Source organism: Macrobrachium nipponense, chromosome 17, assembly GCF_015104395.2.
Source record: "Macrobrachium nipponense isolate FS-2020 chromosome 17, ASM1510439v2, whole genome shotgun sequence".
NCBI classification, from domain to species: domain Eukaryota; kingdom Metazoa; phylum Arthropoda; class Malacostraca; order Decapoda; family Palaemonidae; genus Macrobrachium; species Macrobrachium nipponense.
This window is the reverse complement of record NC_087210.1, coordinates 75,684,117-75,694,116: the sequence shown is the minus strand read 5'-3', so window position 1 is coordinate 75,694,116 and position 10,000 is coordinate 75,684,117.

The window sequence follows — 10,000 nt, the reverse complement described above, 5'->3', positions numbered from 1 at the left end:
CCGCGTTCGCGCCCACAATCCCATATTTTTCAGGTAAATCATCCAGTGACACAGAATTATTGCTCCGTTTCCTGTCACTTTCTCCCTCTCTCCTATTCGTTCTTTTTACTCATTTTTTTTTTTCAAAAGTTCTGGTTTGTCTGTTAAACTACGAAACGCCTATGATATTTCTTTTTTATGAGATTATTGATAGCTATGATGGAGTAATATTGTTCAGGAAGGCTGTCACGTTATGCTAATATATTTTCACTTAGCTTCATATATCATATCATATCGTTTCATATCATAACAGTATAAAATGAAAATTGAAAAAACTTCAAAGACTGAAAAAAGCTGATAAGTTAAAAATAAATTATAAAAAAAAAATAACGAATGGAATCATAAGGAACTTAACTTATTAACGATGAAACTAATAAGTTCGAGATTTCAAGAAAACATAAATATTTCACCAGTTTTTAGCTTAAAGTAAGAGTTCTGAAAGAATAAGGTAACATGATAAATTCAGCAGAGAAAAATTTAAAAACTAAATAAATAAATAAAAAGAAAGAAAATAAGACAAGCAGTTGCGCCTGCGAGTATGTGATTAATATTTTTTCTAATATATATTTATACCTAAGGTTTTGGGCACAACTGTGGCCCCACCCTAGGTCCGTGAAATGTACAAAGTTGTAGCTGCACTGCACGAGATCGTTAAGTAATTTGACTAACTGTACTCTTTTCCTTCTTGAAAAGAAGATTCTTAAGGATTTTTAAAACAAATTCTTCTGTGAAACTTTGGAACCACCGTGGCTCCCTCCTAGCCCTCAGGAACATGATTTGGATAACCTCGAATCTACATTTTATAAGGAAGCTTTCTCGTAAGATTTTAAGCATTCCTGGCTTTGTGGTGTAAGAGTGGAAGATTTTTAAGTGGCCTGTCTTCATTTTCTCTATTTCTAGATTATCCACACCTCATGCACGTAACCACCGCCCCCCCCCCCCCCCCCACCCCCACCAACCAAACCACCCTCACCCTCTCCTTTGAACAAACTTCATTCCCTACCTCCTATTACATAAGTATCTTTATACCGAATTTGGTTGAAATATGCCCAGTCTGGAAATTTGGAAAAGCGACACTTTTACGATTTACGTACATAAACATATACGTCATATTTTGAAAAGTCATAAAAACCACTCTGGAATCAAAATTTCAATGAAAACTATAGTTTAAAAGACCCAGATATGATATCGATTTCTAAAAAGAAGCCCAGAAAAAAAAAAAAGACCCCAAACAGACTTGTTATATAAATACAGATCTAAACGTAAAAAATATATGCAAGAAGAAATGTAAGTCTCAGAGTAAAAGAAAGTTAACCAAAACTAAATATACTAGTTATCAACATAAACTAAGCAAAAATAAAATATAGGTCTAAAATTAAACAAAACTAACCAAAATTAAAAACAGGTATAAACGTAAACTAAGCAAAAAATAAAATATAGGTCTCAACGTAAACAAAACTAACCGAAACTAAAATATGTATCAGCATAAACAAAGCAACAACAAAATATATGTCTCACGTCAACAAAACTAAGCAAATATAAATATACAGCATGCTCAAAACTTCAATACATTATTTATTTTTTAATGAAGACGCTATCTTTATGTTGTACACTCAACAATCAAGACTTTCTTGACGTGAGGAACGTAAAAAAAGAAGAAAAAAAATTCTTATTTTATGTACAATTACTGGACAAAACAGCAAACATAAAATAATAAGGAATCAATAAGTGATTCGAGTAGAATAAACGAATCGATCAGTGCTTAGAATATAAGTATAAATTTTCAAAAAGACAATTATAGCAAAAGAAGGGTTAAAACTCACTAAAACTAATAATGTTTCTATGATTATTTTCTAATATTCAATATAACAGTTTTTATTATTTACTGATGGCATTGTACATTTGGCAATAGCCCGTTATAACCATCACTGCCAATTTCTTTGTAAAACTTTAATTTTTACTGTGAAATCTTAAGGTCTTCCTCGTATAAATAACAAGAACGAGTATGGAGAGACCCCGTTTTCTTTATTGGATATAGGATATCTATATAAGTGTTTCGTGAGCTGCCAAAATTCATTTAAGGAAGGAAGTAAGTATGAAAGGGGTTCTAGGAATCGGTATATATGTACTAAGTGTACAATATTTATCCATACGGTGGTTAAAGGGAGAGGACGATATATATATATAGTATATATATATATATATATATATATATATATTATATATATATATATATATATATATATATATATAATGCCACAGGAGCAGGAGCAGTATATAATGCACAGGGAGCAGGAGCAGGAACAAACATGGCGAAGTATTTTACACTTTATTCCGACGCGTTTCGCATTCAGCAGAATGCATCTTCAGGGTATGTATGATAAATAATGACTAATATAAATTAAATTGATTTGAAAATTGTCTAAAAATTATTTACAAACTAGTTAAAATGAAAACCGAAACTTCACACATAGATAAAAATACACTAACAATTGATAAAACAACACGAGAAGTTAAAAGCACATACGTTAGTTAAAAGTTCAGATAGAAAGTTAAAACAAAAAACTAAATAAATAAATTAGTAAAATACAAAGTTAAATAATATTTGAGGAACACTGGGGGTCGACCTACCATGGTAAGAGATAAATAAAAGCTAAAAGAATGTACTACACAGAAACATAGGCTTAAGGGTCAAAAAACTAAATAAATAAATTAGTAAAATACAAAGTTAAAAAATATTTGAGGAACACTGTAAAGTTGATATTAAATATGAGGATTTTATTATTGTTGGTCAAACCTCCAGCCCAAATGAACTGTTGATCCTGGAGAGCCTTTTTATTGAACAACTTGTTCCGCAATTGAACAACCAGACCACCTCCACCCCCCTTGTATCTTTCTTAACTTTCTATCTGAACTTTTAACTAACGTATGTGCTTTTAACTTCTCGTGTTGTTTTATCAATTGTTAGTGTATTTTTATCTATGTGTGAAGTTTCGGTTTTCATTTTAACTAGTTTGTAAATAATTTTTAGACAATTTTCAAATCAATTTAATTTATATTAGTCATTATTTATCATACAGATCCTGAAGATGCATTCTGCTGAATGCGAAACGCGTCGGAAATAAGTGTAAAATACTTCGCCATGTTTGTTCCTACTCCCTGCTCCTGTGCATTTTATCACTTTGGCTGACTCGCCTGCTTTCTGTGGTTTCATATATGTATATATATATATATATATATATATATATATATATATATATATTATATATATATATATATATATATATATATATATATATATATCACAGGAAAAACCAGCAATCGTTCGAGATATATTCTCAAGGAAGCAAGGGAGACGTTTCTTCTGGTAATTTAAAAAGGCTTTATTAAGCGACGTTTCGGGGTCCAGCCCCATATCACGGCTGTAAAAAGGATTAATACACATATATAACATATATATTTAGTACATAAACACAAAAGTATATATATCTACTCCTGTATGTATGTATGTGTGTACGCGTGCGTGCGTGTGCACGAGAGCACATGTCCATTTCAGCCTTGGGATACGAGTAATTCCGAAATTGTACCGTTCAGGTTCAGTGTAGACATAAATTTCGCTCTGTTCATCTTATAGCGTCGTAAATTTGCATATAAAAGCAATGAAATTGAGAGTTTGTCATTACCTTATAAACAGATAATATCTGACATATATATATATATATATATATATATATATATATATATATATATATATATATATATATATATATATACATATGTATATACATATATATATATATATTTATGTGTATATATATATATATGTATATATATATTATATTATATATATATATATATATATATATATATATAGAAATACAGCTTAACAGGTTCAATTCTGATTCCCCATAGATAAAAAAACAATTAACGCCCTGAACATGATACGTTTTCAATGGAAAAAAAAAATCCTTCATGATGAACCTTTTACCAAGAAATGAATTTGGAAATGACCTGATAACTAATTTTCCTATCTGTGCCCCTCCGCTTTTTCTCCCTCTGCCTGTTTAACCAGTCCAAACACACTCCCCAACAACGGTGGAAGATTAAAAAACAATAATATTATTGCGCGGCCTTATTGAGTCCTGATAACGCTTATTCAGAATCTATATGCTAATGTATCCGATACTTAAAACGATTACATTTGATTTAATTTTCATTATGGAGCCTAGCCGTAAGTAAATTGCTCATTACGCGAGAAAATATTTCAAGAGAGCCATTGGGTTTATGGAGCAAAGCCATTTCGAAATTGTTCGCCGGCGGAACTCGGATTATTATCTTTGCATAATTCTTTTTTTTTTCAGAAACCGGATGCGATATGGTTCCTTAAATGAATTATGTATTACGTAAAATTATTTTCTAGCAACCTTCTAATATCTAAAAAAAAGAAAAAAAAAAAACAACATATATATATATCTCGAAAGAGTAACCAAGATATCATAAAAAAAAACTCGCAAAAAACCTTTAGAAAAAAAAAAAAAAAAAACTTTACCTAATCGACTAAAATTTAGTATCATTCATACATAAAACACGAAAAAATATATACGAAAAATATGTAGAAAAATATGAAAAAAAATATCATCTTTCACACTCACCAGGTGTCCTGATCTCGATCTCCTAGCACTCACCTGTAAGAGAAAAAAATATTATTAAAGTGACATTCAGGCATATTTAGTTTGCTGTTTAACCTTTATAATAATAAACAAGATGCAGTGATTTTGACTTTTAAACTATAGATTAATCTGATAACACTACCTTTTATCAAAATGTACGTATACTTTAAGATAACACATCCTAATCGCTTACAAGGGTAGTCCCGTCAAGTCTGAGTCTTAAGTTAAAAATCTGCTTTAAATATTGAGGTTATAATACTTCCACGTTCAAAATTCTGAGGACATGTTTTTAACTGCTCGTAGTCACTCTAGAAGCTCGCTGATCTTTCACATAGATATTACCTAAATAAGAAACTTTAATTACACACTAGGTACCACACCAAAGGTATACGGGAAACCCTTAAAATTCACGGCAATGCTTTCTTTCTGTGTGTGTGTTTTTTTTTTTTATTATACTCAAAGTTAGTAGCTAAACCGTAGCTCATATCTCGCTTCACCTCGAGTGAGAAATAAATGGCAGACAAGGTAAACCCATTAACTGAATCAAAAACTTTGTGCAGAAACACTTCAGTAAATTGTTTTGTTTACCTTTGTTGCATAAACAGGTCATGAAGGTGCCAACATCACATGTCTGTCTTTTAGTTTCACAACAGAAGGAACGTGAATGGCTTTACCAGTTTATTCAAGAAATGTGCGTTTTAAAAGTAACAAAAGCCTCTGGGGAAAAAATGAGAACTAAAGAAAGTTCCGGAGTGTATGCGTGAAAAGGGGACATTCTCGAAAAAGCTGACAAGAAATTAGATATCTTTTCAGGACATCAACTCTCATTTTTTTTAAAATAGTTCATTCCTTCCATAGATATGGAATCCAGGAATTACTTAGGTTTGTTTCTGCTTCTTGATGACTGGGAATAATTTAAAAGTGAAAATATTTCTTTTTTTTATTTCCTAAAAATATTTTATTGTATATTACTTCCTGAATTAAGGCAAGATTTTTGCAGATTTTAACCCTTTCGGATACCAATAATGTGAAAGTGTATCGTCAAAGCTCCTTCCGGAATCCCCAAAGGATTTCCTTCAGTATCAACTCTGATTTACTCTAACGCTGTATAAAAATGCACATGATTCCTCGAAGGCACTGGATCCATTCAACAATATGCCCCGAGGACATTCCGGATCTCGGCCCCGAGGACTTGGATGGAGTTGCCTGCAATTTCAACCTCAGTTCTTATGTGATAAAACTGCTACCGTTGTTACGGATCCTGTTTCTTCAAGAGGCCTCATGAAATACGAGTCGAATTATGTGTCGTTTTCTTTTATTAAGCCAAATGTGATCATTATTACAAGCACACTTCCAGGAGGTCCTGGAAGGAGCCTGGAATCCTAGGCTCAGCACTGGGAGCGGGCGTGCCTCTTCTGGTGCTTTCCATGGAAATCCGCAAACCGATACCAAAAAAAAAATTTAAAATAATTCTTAGGTCGAAATACCTATTCTGAAATTATAAAACTATCTTTCCTACTCTAGTTGTACCAATACACCAATTGCATAAATTTGAACACATCATATTACGCCAGAACAAGATCAAAACAAGAGAAAGCAGGAATCGTGAAATTAAGATAACATCTTTGTGATGATAAAATCAGTGTGGAGGAACTGTCTAGTTAATATTCCTATTAACATTTCCTGTCCGCTTTACATGAGTGAGACAGATGCAGTGAAAGATTTAATAATGTATCGACGAGGAAAATTGCCATTCGTTTTGCATATAAAAAAAATTCTTAGCAATGATTAATACAAAGTTCATTAGATTCATATGTTCAAAAGATTTGGTATTCATGCACTTCAATAGGCCTACAACACGTGCATTGCCTCTACCAAAGACAAATTCAGCTGGTATTATATATTACTTGTGTTCCTCAAGCAACGGGTATATAATAGGCCTTTCATGCGGCCTATACATCGCTGGTTTAGGCCTTCTTCACCAGCAAGAATGGGTAGTCTAAATTTAGTCTTTTTGATGTCTTTGACCTGCGCATGCGCAGCGCTTTTATGTAAATATGTATGTAAATAGAACCTTTGATGTACGTTTACGAAGGGCTTAAAAATACCCTCTTCCTGGAATAGCGCGAAGTGCTGGAACATGGATATCTGAAGCTATAAATATTTGACAACGACGAAAGTAGTCGCTAATAATATAATATCTGCCATTTGTTATTTCCACGTTCAGGTTCTGAGTCTAGCATATCTTTTCAAAAGTTCCAAATGACTATTTATCTATCTATATGTATATTTATATGTATACATATTATACATGTACATAAACATATAAAGAAATTCTTAGCAATGATTAATACAAAGTTCATTAAATTCACATGCACTTCAATAGGCCTAAAATACGTACATTGCCTCTACAAAAGACAAATTCAGCTGGTATTATATATTACTTGTATTCCATTATATATATATATATATATATATATATATATATATATATATATATATATATATATATATATATATATATATATATATATATATATATATATACGAACACACAACTTTCCGGTTTCATGCCCCCAAGCTGATGGCCATTCTATCTTCAACTAACTTCCTCTCTCTCTCTCTCTCTCTCGCTCTCTCTCTCTTTCTCTCTCTCTCTCTCTCTTAGCATACGTCCAGTCCTTCCTCTTCAGTCCAGCACATTCATTTTTTCTCCGGGAGTAAAGTTACAGAGATAAGGCGGTACTTGCACGTCCAGGAAACTGTGGACGTTGTCTATTGCACCCGTCATCCATCAATCTAAATATATCTGCGTGTCTATTTTTACGCCATTTCGCCTCCGAGGCACCGAATATTACTCGTGATTCCGTCACCAAAATAGGAAAAAAGAAATACGATTACCAGCGATCCAAAAAAAAATAAAAAATAAAAAAAAATAAAAATTGAGAAGTTGCGGTCGGACTTTGTGGCCTGGTATTGCGAGATGGTTTTGTGTGTGTTTGTTTGAAGCTCTCGTTCTTCCTGGTTTTAGTCTGTCTTTTCCATTTTAAAGTTTTTACTGTTTTTTTTTTTGGGGGGGGCCTCTTTTTAAGCGTTAAGTTAAATATGTTTTGTTTTTCTAAATTATTATAATGGACGAATAAGAATACAAAAAAAATTATTTTTTTCTTTTTTTTTTTTTCTTTTTACATTAAGTTAAATTTGCTTTGATTTTCTAGCATATTACGATGGACAAATAACTCTCCATTTCATCAGTAAGACACGAGCAAATTGATTTAAATTGCCTGCTGTAATTTTCATGATTTATTTCAGGATGAAATCCGGAATTCAAAAGCATTATAGTTTGCCTTCTTTTGCACAGACGGTTCAAGAAACCACAGACGCAAAAAAATCTCAATTAGCAGAACTTTCACTCTCTTCCAAGAATTCGCAATCGTCATTGTAGAGTGAAACCTCGATTCTTTTTAATTAGCATCATTTTTCCGTTATCACAGAATGATACAGAATTTTGAGAGAGCAAAATCTTTTTAATTAGAATCCTACTTCTCTGTGGTCATAGAAAGATGCAGAACTTTGACAGCTCGCTCAAATAGATAGGTTGTACTGAATTCGCTAAATTCGCTCTATCTCGAAAACTTCGACGAATAACACTGCAGCTTTTCTGTGATTGCAAGAACGTCTTTTATTCGTGTGTTCATAATAGTCGTTTTCTGTATTTACGAAAATGTATAGTACATATTTGTACAATTCATATTGTCTGCCATTCTTTTTAATAGCATAGTCAGTAAGTAAATATTTGGGTCGAGTAACGGTACGCAAGATCTTGCACTAAGCAGCCAGTGAACGATGAATGTAATATATAGGCTACTTAAAAGCAATAAGAAATGGAACACCTGAAATGAAGTCAGCTGGAGAGGAGAGAGAGAGAGAGAGAGAGAGAGAGAGAGAGAGAGAAGTATATCACATATATATCATATACAATTATCGTAGAAAGAGAGAGAGAGAGAGAGAGAGAGAGAGTATATCACATAATTTACGTACATACAACTTTCAACATTGCATTTTTTACATTTTTTGACATTGAATTTGACATTAAGCCTCGAACAGAATGTACCAAGTTATTTTCCTTCCATGATACCAAAAATGAACACAGGAATTAGAAAGTTTCTTTCAACAACGTGGTCTTACCTTACAGACCTTACAGACCTTACATCTTGTTCGGGTTGCCCCAGGTCCCTCAGTGTGAGGCACCTCTAATGTCTACCAGAGAGTTGCTAGTACATCTTCCGGTATATTTTGCATCTTCCAATCTTGGATGGTCTGGGATGCAGTTTAGATATTTGTCGAGCTTATTCTTAAACACATCTACGCTCACTCCTGATATATTCCTCAGATGAGCTGGCAACGCATTGAATAGACGCTGCATTATTGATGCTGGTGCGTAGTGGATTAATGTCCTGTGTGCTTTCCTTATTTTTCCTGGTATAGTTTTGGGCACTATTAATCTACCTCTGCTTGCTCTTTCTGATATTTTTAGTTCCATGATATTTTCTGCTATTCCTTCTATCTGTTTCCATGCCTGAATTATCATGTAGCGTTCTCTTCTCTTTCTAGACTATATAATTTTAAGAATTGTAGTCTTTCCCAGTAGTCAAGGTCTTTAACTTCTTCTATTCTAGCTGTAAAGGACCTTGTACACTCTCTATTTGTGCAATATCCTTTTGATAGTGTGGGTACCATATCATATTGCAATATTCAAGTGGACTACGAACATATGTTTTATAAAGCCATAATCCAGTTTGTTCAGCTTTTCATTGTTTTGAAGTGCCGTTAACCACATTCCCCATTTTTGCTTTGTACATTTGCCAACAGAGTTGCTATTTGATCATTGCATAACATGTTCCTATTCATCATCACACCAAGGTCTTTAACTGCTTCCTTATTTGTGATTGTCTCATTCATTAGGTCCCTTATATGCATATAGCTTTCTTTCTCTGTCTCCATAATTTATTGATTCAAATTTATCAGAGTTAAATACCATCCTATTTACCTCTGCCCAATCATATACTTTGTTAAGGTCTCTTTGTAGAGCGTTCCTATCTTCATCACAAGTAATTTCTCTACTTATTCTTGTGTCATCTGCGAAACTACTCACTACCGAATCCTTAACATTATTGTCTATGTCTTCAATCATAATAACAAACAGTATTGCAGCTAACACCGTACCTTGCGGCACACCGGATATTACCTTGGCTTCATCCGATTTCTCGTCGTTTGCAATAACTATCTGT